At 50.1% G+C, this 11,844-nt stretch overlaps 1 long non-coding RNA gene across 4 annotated transcripts in view; it reads right to left on the bottom strand.

The window, feature by feature from the left end:
- Positions 1–226: 226 nt before the first annotated feature.
- Positions 227–11,844, bottom strand: part of LOC141371787 (uncharacterized) — an 89,497-nt gene continuing 77,879 nt past the window's right edge. For 3 of the 4 annotated variants that reach the window (XR_012377020.1, XR_012377017.1, XR_012377019.1), the window contains exons 4-5: positions 8,898–9,043; positions 227–685 (exon numbers count right to left, since the gene is read on the bottom strand). This is a non-coding gene — a long non-coding RNA (uncharacterized lncRNA). Of the gene's footprint in view, positions 686–2,989; positions 3,068–8,897; positions 9,044–11,844 lie in introns of those variants that run through there. The other variant, XR_012377018.1, reaches the window with a different exon arrangement.

The raw sequence follows: 11,844 nt of genomic DNA, 5'->3' as shown, positions 1-11,844 counted from the left end.
TGGAGATGCTTCCATTCGATAGTTTATCCTACAGATGTTCACTGTAGGTCCACCCTGTGCTAGGCTATGTTAGCAAGAAGAGAAAGAAACACGACCCTTCCTGGAGATGGCAGTTGTGGGGTGGGGTCACCCTTAGTCAAGTAGCCAGTGCCTCAGCAGCCCCTCACAGACCTTATTTTTTTATTAAAATGCATCCTTGGAATGTTCTACAGCTTGACTGTGGTGTTGGTTACCCAGGTGCCTACATTCATCAAAACCCATTAATTACATGCTTACGCTGACAACAGGTGCCGTCTGTCGTATGTACATTACACACCGGTAAGTTGATTTTTTAAAAAAAAATGCATATTGGGGCAGGGTCAGAATTTTACTATTTGGGTCTCTGTGGACTCCTAAGAAATCCCAAGAGTCAAAAAAAAAAAAAAAAAAGCCGCTGATAGAAGCAGCATCTTCTGAGCACTCCTCCGCGGACCGGTGAGGAGCCCTTTGGCTCTAGGGACGGACTCCTGTGCATCGTACCTGCCCCAGGATGACTTCGGGGAGACGGGGGCTCGGTGAGTCAGATGAAGAAGATGAGTGGAAATCAGTCGGTTTGCATATGGCAGGCTGTTATTCTCCTTCGGAATTGGGTCGCTGGGGAAGCCTGTCTCTCCTCTAAGTCCCACCCCCCAGACACCAAAACATCCTAAGACACCGAAAGGTAAAAACCACAATTAATGGGTCAATGGGCAGGCAGGCGGGTGGGTTAGCGGATGGACGGATGAGTTCAAATGCCAGCTATATAGGTTTCCACCCCCAAAATGGGAAGAAAATTGCAAGTACAAGTAGAAATGAGGCATGTGACACCCCTCCCCCAGCACAGGGTGACTCCTTGAAGCCCAGGTATTCCTTCATTCAGAACATTTATTAAGTTCCTGCTGTATGCTGGGCCACGATTACTAGATCACACACGATCTTTAGCCACATTCTGGAACATTCCAGGTTCTCCGGATCCCTTCCCCGTCCCCTCCTCCCCACTGCCCCCGTGTTCATGGCAACAGCCTCGGCCAATCACCGCTGAAGGAGGAGAAGCGGGCTTGCCAACGTCCAGCCAGGGTCCCCAGGGGCGGGAGAAGTGGCATAAACTCAGGAGGCTGCCCACCACAACGTAAAGGGGGTCAAGTGTGTGGGATGGGACAGAAGCCATACCCTCCCAGAGCTTCATCTAGCGGGAGACACAGGAAGAGAGTCGGCGTGAGAAACGTCAGGACCCAAGCAAAGGTGGAGGGCGGGAAGAGGGAAGGGCGTCGGGGGAGGGGAGTGGAGGGGGGAAGACCCTGTTGAAGTAGTGTCTGAGCAGACTTGAACTAAGAGGGCAGGCGGAGGCTGGGAGCCCAAGTGAGGGCCCTCTTCCCGGCTTGCCCATGATCCCCTTCGGGCTGTGTCCTTGCTCCATGGGGGAGAGTGCCCTGGGGTCTCCTCCTTGCTCCATGGGGGAGAGTGCCCTGGGGTCTCCTCCTTGCTCCATGGGGGAGAGTGCCCTGGGGTCTCCTCCTCTTCTTCCAAACGCCACTAATCCCATCCTGGTGACCTCATCTAACCCTAATCACCCCCTCAAAGCCCATGTCCCAATACCAGCACACTTGGGGGGTTAGGGCTTCAACACAAGTTTTGGGGAGGATGCAATTCAGCCCATATGGGTACCTTGGGGGGACCAGGAAAATTCAGTCCTGAATTTCATTTGGGAGTCGTCCTCACCTGCCAACACAAATATGAAGCAGAATATGCAAATGAAAAGGCAGCTTCATCCTGAGCCTCAAAGGATCTCCACAAAGGCAGTGACCTGTGCGTGAAGAAGGAAGCCACCATATATGTGACAGGGCCACGCAGCAGGAAACAACAGGGCGCCCGCGGATGAGCAGGGACCTCAGCCTTCGGCCTCAGGGAACTGAACTCTACCAACAACTGCATGGTGTTGGAAAAGGACCTCGAGACCCAGAAGGGAAAATGGCCCAGCCTGCGAGACCCCTGCCCCCCGCCCTCGCCCCAGCAAGCCCAGATAATACAGGGAGTTTCAAATGGCTCAGTTCCTGATGGTTTGTTACGCAGCGGCGGACACTGGGTCCGTCAGCTGACTGAACGGGTGGACGGTACCTTTAAAAAGAGGCGCTCTCTCGGCCCACAGTTGGGCGCCCTGTTAAGTAGACTCACTGAATCAGTGAGCCAAGACCTGTGCCTGATTAGAATTCCAGTAGCGCAGAGCCTGTCTTCAGAAGTCCACATGCTAAAGAGGAAAGCCATTGTGATTTCTTTTCTTTTCCAAAGACTTTTACTTCAGGAAAAGTAACTGGAGAGAGTCTGCCTTAAAACGAGAATCTCTTCCACAAGCTCCATACACAAACGGCCAGTGGAGGAGGACCCGCGGGGGACACCTGCCTGGACCGGACCTGGCCCTGGGTGGGCACGGTGGCCGCCCCCCAGTGAGGAGGTAGGGACAGCAGTCTTACTGGGGACAAAGACCCTATTCTTATTGATTCATTTATAGCCATTTCAGAGCCTGGAAGATTCCAGGCTCCAAGGCTCTTTCTGCTCTTTTGCAGCCCCTCCCTCCCTCCCTGTGCTGCGGTTTCCATGGCAACAGCCAAAGCCCGCTCCTGATGGTGAGGGCTCCTGGGAAAATGAGCTGCTGACGCCCCACCAGCCAGGGCGCCTTGGAGGGGAGGAGACCCTTAAAGGCGCAGACATCTCACCAGCACTCCATGTGCATTTGAAAAAGGTTTTATGGTGGTAAAGCATACATGTGACTCAGCAGACACGTGACCCCCCACACCCAACGTGGGGCTCGAACTCACGACTCGAGATCGAGCCTTGCATGCCGCACCAGCTGAGCCAGCCAGGCGCCCCCAGTGCTCATTAGTTCAGTTATTTGTTCGCTGGCTCACTCCCTCAACACTATTTTTTGAGCGTCTACAGTCTGCTAGGCACTGGAAGGTGAATGATGCACAAGAACAGATCCAGTCTGCTTTCGTGGAGCTCTACCCGTCTGTACTGGGGTTTCCTCATCTGTAAAATAGGCACGACACAGATTCTGCCCCCACAGGGGTCAGCAAAGACTAGATTACTCATATTTGTAAAGCGATAGGGCACAGCCTGGTGCATGTGACCATCATCTGGCCTGGCCCTGTGCTGGCCATGGTGGAAGGAGTGGACCCTCCCCTCCGGAGTACAGCCGGGGTGTGCGTGCGCGAGCAGGACACCTGTCTCAGGACCCACCCGTGCAAGGCGGGACCACGGCGTCCACCTCAGCTTTCCCCCGTGCTCCCCACGCAACCATCACAGAGTCCTGACAAGACGGGCTCTGGAACATCTCCAGAAGCCGACCTGGCTCCCACCTCATCGCTGGGCTCGAAACATTGCCACCGCATTTTAGGTGGCCCCAGAATGGCCCGTGCTTTCACTAGGACCATCCCTTGAGGAATTCCCACCACTAACAGGGTGAACACCACATTCTGAATTCCTACCTGGGAGGTGACCTTGCTGCAGGCTAGGGGTTTGTCTTGACCCCGCACCTCAACCCTTGTGCAGTGCCGCCTGTTGTAAGTAATAACAACAACACTAAGAAGTACTAACGTGTGCATGTGTGTGCTGTGACACTTTGTGATCTGACGCCACATGCCCGGGAAGCTCTGCTGCATGGACTGTCTCCAACACATCCACCGACAGGAAATCAACCCTTCTCGACCCACAAAACCTCACGTCCCATGTTTGAACGAGTCTCAGAGAACAAACATGCCCTTGAACCTCCTTCCCCCCTTTCAGCTCTTTCAGCTCGATGCCATGCTCCGTCTCACGAAAAAAGAAATACTGTGAGTTCTCTTGTTTCCAGATGTACACATGGCCTCTTTGCGAGTGTCTGTTTTCAGTTCATACTTCCAAAGTTTGTTGATTTGGGAGTTCAAGGCCCTCTCTGGCCCATGGATAGCACGGCAGTTCCTGGAACCGGCTGTGTGTGTGTGTGTGTGAAGGGGCATCTGTGAGCAGAGACCCAGAAGAAAGCCTCTCTTTCTGCTGTGTCGAAGGGTGGGGTATAGGGCATCCAGCCTCTCAGCCCTCTCCTTCCGTCCTGCACCGAACCTATAAACAGCCAAGTCTTGTACTTGAGGCTGGAGTCTGTGGCCTCCACCACACGCTCTCACAGAACAGCTACAGTACGCGCTCAGCAAATTCCTGTCAAACAGAATTCCCCAAACAGGTCCCCTCTGTGACTGGAACGTATTTAGAAGAATTTGACTCTGTGCCTGTGGCCTGGGGCTGCATGCGTGCATGTGTGCTGAGCGTGTACGCTCCCTGTGGAGACATCTACACTCATGGTGGCCACCTCTGCACCCCTCCTTCCCTGCTCCCTCTCCACCCAACACCAGCCAGGTGCCCAGCACTCTACTCCAAGAAGCTGCTCTTGCCCATCCTAAATCCTATGGCTACGTCCATCTGGGTCCCTCAGCTCACAGAGCTTGACCAACTCACAGGGACACTAACCTCTCTATGGTCTTTGTCTTCCTTTCCCAGGCGTTCCTCTAAGTAGCCAAGGCTCCAGGACTTGGTCCAGGTCCACCTTTCTCATCAGCACTGGTCACCTACGGTTGCTAACAAGTTACCCCAATATTTAGGACCGAAAGCAACAATGCCTATGATCCTGGGAAGCAGGAGCAGCTTAGCTGAGCAGTTCTGGCTCAGAGTCTCTCCTGAGGTTGCTAGTAAGATGCTGACCAGGGCTGCAGTCACCCGAAGGCTTGACTGGGGCCGGATGGTGCATGTTCAAGGTGCTTCCTCACAGTCCTGGCAAGTTATGCTGCCTGGTGGCAGGAAGCCTCAGTTCCTGGCCTAGAGTAGCTCTCTAGAGGAGCGCCTGAGTGCCCACACGACATGGTTTCCCCCAGAGCAAGTGAGCCAGGAGAGAGCGAGCAGGAAGCCGCCATGCCTTTCCTAACCCCGCCCTGGAAACCACACATGGACAGTTCTGTAATATCCTGCTGGTCACACAGGTCAGCTAGCTATCTCCTCTGTGGGAGGGGACCACACAGAGGCTCGAGGACCAGGACTCTGAATCACTAGGGCCCACCTCGGCAGCCAGCTTCCACATCCTTTCTGCTCCCTCTGAGCTGCCCTTATCCAGAGCCACGTTCACAAAAACCATCTCCAGCCCTGATTTTCTATTTGAATTCTTGCCTCTGTGACATCTCTCCATGAACGTTAAACTGGCATCTTAAGCTAAAAATCAAAATGAATGCTAAAAATCAAAATGAATGCCAAAAATAAAAAGCCATGATGGAAGGATGGAATGCCAAAAGTTTAAATAAAGTCCAGTGTGTGCTGAGCCACATTGGAGTGTAGGGCTAAGGAAAAAATGTGAGTTCCTATATATGTGTTGTTGTTTTTTTTAAGATTTATTTATTTTTAAAGATTTTATTTATTTATTTGCCAGAGAGAGAGAGAGAGAGAGAGAGAGAGAGAGCACAAGCTGGGGGAGTGGCAGGTAGAGGGAGAGGCAGGCTCCTGCTGAGCAGGGAGCCTGATGCGGGATTCGATCCCAGGACCCTGGGATCATAACCTGAGCCGAAGGCAGATACTTAACCAACTGAGCCACCCAGGCATCCCTATATATTTGTTTTTATGTAAATTTTTAATGGTTGATTTTTTTCCTCTAGAACATTAAACTCATTGAAAAAATATTGTAAAACTGAAAAGTAAATATATTAAAACTTACAACATTATCGTATATCTAAATAGCTTAGTTATACAAAAGAAAAAAAATATTTTATTGTAATTTTACTTTCCTGGATTTAATGGAAGCAAATTCATCAATTATATTTTCAAAATCTATTTCTGAAAAAAACTGCCTCTTAAAAATACATTTAAGGGGCGCCTGGGTGGCTGAGTCAGTTAAGCATCTGCCTTTGGCTCAGGTCATGATCCCGGGGTCCTGGGATCGAGTCCCACATCCCTGAGCTGGGAGCCTGCTTCTCCCTCCCCCTCTCCCTCTGCCTCTCCCCTCCGCTCATGTTCTCTCTCTCTCTCTCTCAAATCAATCGATCAATCAATCAAATCTTTGGGGGAAAAAAAGAAGTGATAGATATCGTGAGGAGATTTAAAAATATATTTAAAAATACATAAAAGCAGGGCACCTGGCTGGCTAAGTTGGTAGAGCGTGTGACTCTTAATCTTGAGGTCGTGAGTTCAAACCTCATGTTGGGTGTAGAGATTATTTTTAAAAAATTAAATAAACTAAACCCCCTTTAATAAATACATACATAAAATGTTAATATCTGGTTCATCATGAGGGGGTTTTCATTAATGGTTTTTTTTTTTAATATTGCATTAAAATGTTGTTTATCTTGAGGACTGAGTGTTGTGTACTGTACTGATCGCGTTTGCTGAGTGGGGGTCATGCCTTTGTTCATGTAATGCTCACATGAACCCTGAGAGGCAGGTCCTCTTTTTTTCAAATGAAGCAAGTGGCTCAGAGGGTGTAGGGGCTGTGGTGTGATGGGCTCCATCCAAGGCGGCCTAACTCTGCAGTTAGAATGGGATAGGACCACCTATCTCTTCTCCGTGCTCGGGAGCCCGTTGGTAAAGTGGGAAGGTCATGTCACTCACCTTGCAGCTATATCTATGTCCTGGGAATGCAACAGAAAGCGCACCACGGTGTGCCCGGCACATGTTAGTTATTGTATAATAATGACAGTAATTGTGATGATGATGATGGTGATGTGTTGGCAATCAGGGGCCCCAGCCAGATTTGAAACTGCTTGATTCTAAAAACACCAGGCTCCTTCATCTCAGTGACTAGCTCCACCATCTAAGACATCTAAGTGCATTTCTTCCTCTCTCTTGGCTACCTCACTAATAGGCGCCCCCGCATCATTTGTGGGCCCAGCCCCCGGCCCAGAGGAGTCACTGAGTATGTATTTGTTCTTCTTGCAGTTTCCTTTCATGTGACTGTTTGATCTCTTTCTCTCAGTGTCCTTGGAGCTGCAAGAAGGTAGTGAGAAGCCTGCTCCCTGCCCTGGTGATCTCCAGTGTCCCGGAGAAAGCCCAACATACAGCAAATGTTCAACTGATTATTGATGATGCTAACAATATTAAAATTTCTAATAGCTAAACTGCAAATCCCACAGTTCTTACCAACGACAAGGCCCTTCTTGATCCACCCCCACCCCCTCCTCTTCCTCACCCTGCCTAATAGCACTTCAACCACTGTGGTCTCACTGCTCTTCTTTGAATGTGCTCAATGTGTTTCTACCCCAGGGCCTTTGCACATACTGTACCCTCTCCCTGGAATGTTCTTTTCCCATGACTTGCTCCCTGGCTTTATTCATCTCTCTCTTCATCTATCACAACACGAGAAAGGCCACCTTCAACTGCTCCATCACTTTGACGCCAGTCACCATCTCGTCCACAAACCCCTTCACTCTTTATCAGAGCACACAAATCATATTTAGTTTGTGGTCTGTCTCCCCCCTCAGAAAGTAAGCAGTACGAGAATTTTCAGGGCAGGTTCTTCCATATCATTGTACCCAGGGTTTCTCAACCTTGGCACTACTGATGTTAGGGCCTGGGTTGGTCCTTGTTGTCGGGGGCTGGTGTCCTGTCTACTGTAGGATGTTTAGCAGCATCCCCACCTCTATGTACTGGATGCTAACAGCACCCGCCCCCTTTGCTTGTGGCAACCAGAATGTTTCCAAATGCCTCCTTGCAGAGGCAAAATTGCCCCCAGTTGAAAAGCACTGTTCTAATCCCATATCCTAGAACAGTAGCTGCCATTACTGCTGGTGTGAAATCCATAGTCTATGAACGAGTATTTATAGTAGATAATGCTTGCATTGCGGTGCTCCTGGGAGACTTGACATGTCTAAGGCACTGATTAGGTGACATTCTACAAACGCCCTACGGTACATTTTAATTCCAGGAAAGAACATGCCAGGGCCTCCAGTAGATGACCCGCAGGTCTGAGCCCTCCCCACTCTGGTTAATTTTGTTGTCCACTGCTGTTTGCTGTTCTCCCTGAAGACCTTCGCAGGACAAAGGCCACTCTTGCCTGTTGCCATGGGAACCGCAGCTGAGGGTGAGGGGAGAGGGGAGGAGGCTGCAGAATTGTGGAGACACAGAGAGAGAGAGGCTCAGGGCGCCGAAACATCCAGGCTCTAGAGGCAAACGTGAGTTTGAGGATGTCCTCGCACATGTGCCACACAACAGGAGTTTGTGGAAAGAACAAAATTTGTTTGCCGGCCCCCCACCCCAACACACACACTATCTGTTCTATCTGTGAAGCGAGGAACGTGTCCTCCCTGCGAGGGAAAAATAGAAGTGGTCTGTATTTGATTCTAGGGAGAACTGCACTTGCCTAATCCTCCCTGCTAAGTGAATTTTGGTGAGTGAAACTCAAATAAATAACCAAGTGCTTTCACTAAACGGAGGAAGGCAATGATGCCAGGCACGCGCGCATGGTGAAAACGTGCGGGTGCTGTGGACCCAGGTGTGAGGACAAGTTCGTGCCGCGTCCCAAGGGTCCTTCCAGTGAATCATGGAAACTGCGGGTCGTCTCGGGGACCCCAACACCCATGGCGTTAAGTACTCTTCAAAAACGCAAGCTGCTTTGTAGGAAAGCACTTTTTCGTTTTCGCTGCAAGCCACTACATCGCTGGTTTTAATTAATCACGGCCACTTACCATGACCACAAGGTGGGCATTCGCGTGCTTGTGAGTTCTGGAAGCAGAACTGCTGGGTCGTTGGTTGAACATATCTTAAACTTTGCCAAAAATACTGGACAGAGAGGCTGTATCCCACATGTGCCCACCACCCGCACTAGAAACAGGCCTGCTTCCCCAACCCCCCGTTGACGGCGTGTTGTCTTTGCCTACCTGATGTGCGTCCTGGTTTGGCTCCGCATCCGGTTTGTGGGTCACAAGTGAGACGGGACCTCTGTGACTCTTGCTTGCACACTGGGAGTTTTGCTCTGTGAACACCTTTTCAGATCCTTCGTCCTGTTTTACGGTTTCTTACTGGCCTGAAACACAATTCATACACGTAAGTGACACACATTCCTTTGACTACCACGTCGGCTGCAATGACGTTAACCAGTTGCGTTTTCAGTCTCTCTTAATTTGTGGCTTTCCCCGATACATGTACACATACACTCTTTTTTTAATTTGTGCTAAAATATGTGTAATAACATAAAATGTACCATCTTAACCATTTTTAAGGATATGGTCCAGTTTAGGTTCATTCACATTGTTGCACAACGGTCCCCACCACCCATCTCCAGGACTTTCCATCTTGCGAAACTGAGACTCTGTCCTCATGAAATGACAACTCCCCTTCCCCCTCCCTCAACCCCTGGCACCACTGTCTACTTTCTCTTCTAAGTACCTCATATAAATGGAACCATAACACTGTCTTTTTGTGACTAGCTTAAGCCACTTAGCAAAACATCCTCAAGGTCCATGCATGTTGTGGCACGTGTTAGGATTTCCTTCCTTTCTTTATTTTTAAGATTTATTTGAGGGGGGAGGAGCAGAGGGGGAGAGAGAGAGAGAGAGAGAGAGAGAGAGAGAGAGAGAGAATCTCAAGCAGATTCCATGCTGAGCACAGAGCCCAATGTGGGGCTTGATCCCAGGACCCTGAGATCATGACCTGAGCCAAAATCAAGACTCGGACGCCTAACCGACTGAGCCACCCAGGCACCCCTCCTTTCTTTTTAAGCTGAATAGTATTCCCTTGTGCGGACAGACCACATTTTGTCCATCTATTCATTCACTGACGGACACTTGGGTTGCTTCCACATTTTGGCTCCTGTGAATAATGCCTCTCTGAACACGGGTGTACAAATGCCTCTTTAAGACCCTGCTTTCAGTCCTTTTGGGTGTGTACCCAGAAGAGCAATTGCTGGGTCATAGGGTAGCTCTATCTGTAACTTTTTGAGGAACCACCATACTGTTTTCCAGAGTGGCTGCACCAGCTTGCACGCCCACCAACGGTGCACAAGGGTTCCTGCTTCTCCACATCCTCCCCAATACTTGATACCTGCTGGGTTTTGTTTGTTTTTAATAGTAACCATCCTGGTGGGCGAGGTGGCATCCCACTGGTTTTATGTGGTCAGCTTTATGCGTCTTTGTGCTTGCGCTTGTGTGCTTTTGGGACCCATTCGTGCACCCTTCCCCCTCAGAGATGGTAAGAACGCCGACATGTCGAGTCTCATACAGAGCAGAGGAAAGGCCAGTGTACTCTACGCCCAAGAGAAACCGTGTCCCTCAACGAGGTGCTGGCACCAGCTGCTCACCGCGGAGTCTGAGCCAGAATTAAACTGAAAAGATGGTTCATATGGGAGAGGAGTTTGTCCAGAGTTTCATGGCCCTCTGGACAAGGCTCGAAGAATGTCAACATTCAGTCTGCATGCCAGATAAATCAACCGACCTCAGAATTTTCCCTGATTAATGAACCGAGTGCCAGACTGGAGTCCAAGCTCTCTATGTATTGCCTTCTAACTCAGGAAGGGAAAGGCTTTCTCGGAAACAGTAAAACGTAGCCAGTGTTCTGGAGACATTCATTCCCAAACATGTTTAAGACTAGCTGTCTGTTCTGTAGAGGCCATCCCTGGAGCCAGCTGCAGAGGAGTTTCTCTCCACTTTTCTGGCGTGAAAATCCTGACTCTAATTTTCTCCTGGCTTTAGTTCCAGTGCCAGGTGACTTTCCTGGGACTCCGTAGGAAGTCAAGCATTTCGAGCCCGCTTCTAAAATCCTGTGTTACATTGAATTAAAGTAAAAATCGATGGGAGTGATTATAATAACAGAGTTGTATGTGTAAAATGCTCGGGATGTAGTAAGTGAGAAGTCTTTATGATTCTGTGGCCTGACTTTGTTCATGTGTTTGTAAGTTCACGTACAGAAACAGATTGAAAAAGAAGCTCTGTTTAATGTCTTTCTCCACCTCCTCCGAGTAAGGACTCCCCTTATTTGTCGTCAAGGCATGCAGGTTAGTGGGATGGCAGAGAACACCTTCTGGACAGTGAATGTTCATTCCCAGGGGCCACAGGGGACCCTCGAGTCTGGGGGCAGCAGTGACTGTGTCTTCCCCAGACCAGTCTGCGGCCGGCCTCCACGAGTCTGCCTCCAGAACCTCCACAGGGATCTAAAGGCTTCCTGCCTCTCCGAAGATCTACCTGCCGCCCGCCCCCCGCCCCCCGTGCCGCTCTCAACGGCTGGTGTCGTGCTCGCTTCTGTCACTGCCAAGAATGCTGCCTGTTACACTAGTGTCTCCTTGATCTGGTGTCCAAACTTCTGGTGTGGGGAGGTGACAGGACCACGGCTTGCCCAGACCTTGCCTGAAGTAGCAAAGGATGTCCCTTCTCTGGGAGGGTGCAGCCTCGCAGCTCCATGCCCAGCTTGGTGGGGCAGGGCGGTTTGGATTTCAACCCTTTTACCAGCTGCCTTGATTATCATCCTTGTGCAGTGAACAGCCTGCACAACTCTACACTGAAGCCCCATGGCCTGCCTACTCGTTTTCCAATCTTTAGGTAGGAAAGGAAAGTCCTCCTACTCCCACTGAACATGGGCCCCTTGTGTTTATTGAGCGCCTACTGTATGCAAACCTAAACTTGCGTGTGAAATTCAATCTCAGACACGTCTGTGAGTCGAGGTGTTCTTTTGGCCCCCATTTTTCTTATAAGCCCCGTCAGAGCTGATAAACAATATTAGGTATATTTATTCTTACAATGGCTAATTAATAAAACCCAAAGTGCTGTCCAGGGCCTAACAGGGCTCTCTTAACCAGACGAGGAAACTGAAGCTCGAAGAGGTGATGGAGACGGG

Source organism: Callorhinus ursinus, unplaced genomic scaffold, assembly GCF_003265705.2.
Source record: "Callorhinus ursinus isolate GAN/ISIS: 27379988/994484 unplaced genomic scaffold, GSC_fseal_2.0 scaffold100, whole genome shotgun sequence".
NCBI classification, from domain to species: domain Eukaryota; kingdom Metazoa; phylum Chordata; class Mammalia; order Carnivora; family Otariidae; genus Callorhinus; species Callorhinus ursinus.
The sequence above is the reverse complement of the archived record's forward strand: the minus strand, read 5'-3'. Positions and strand labels throughout refer to the sequence as shown.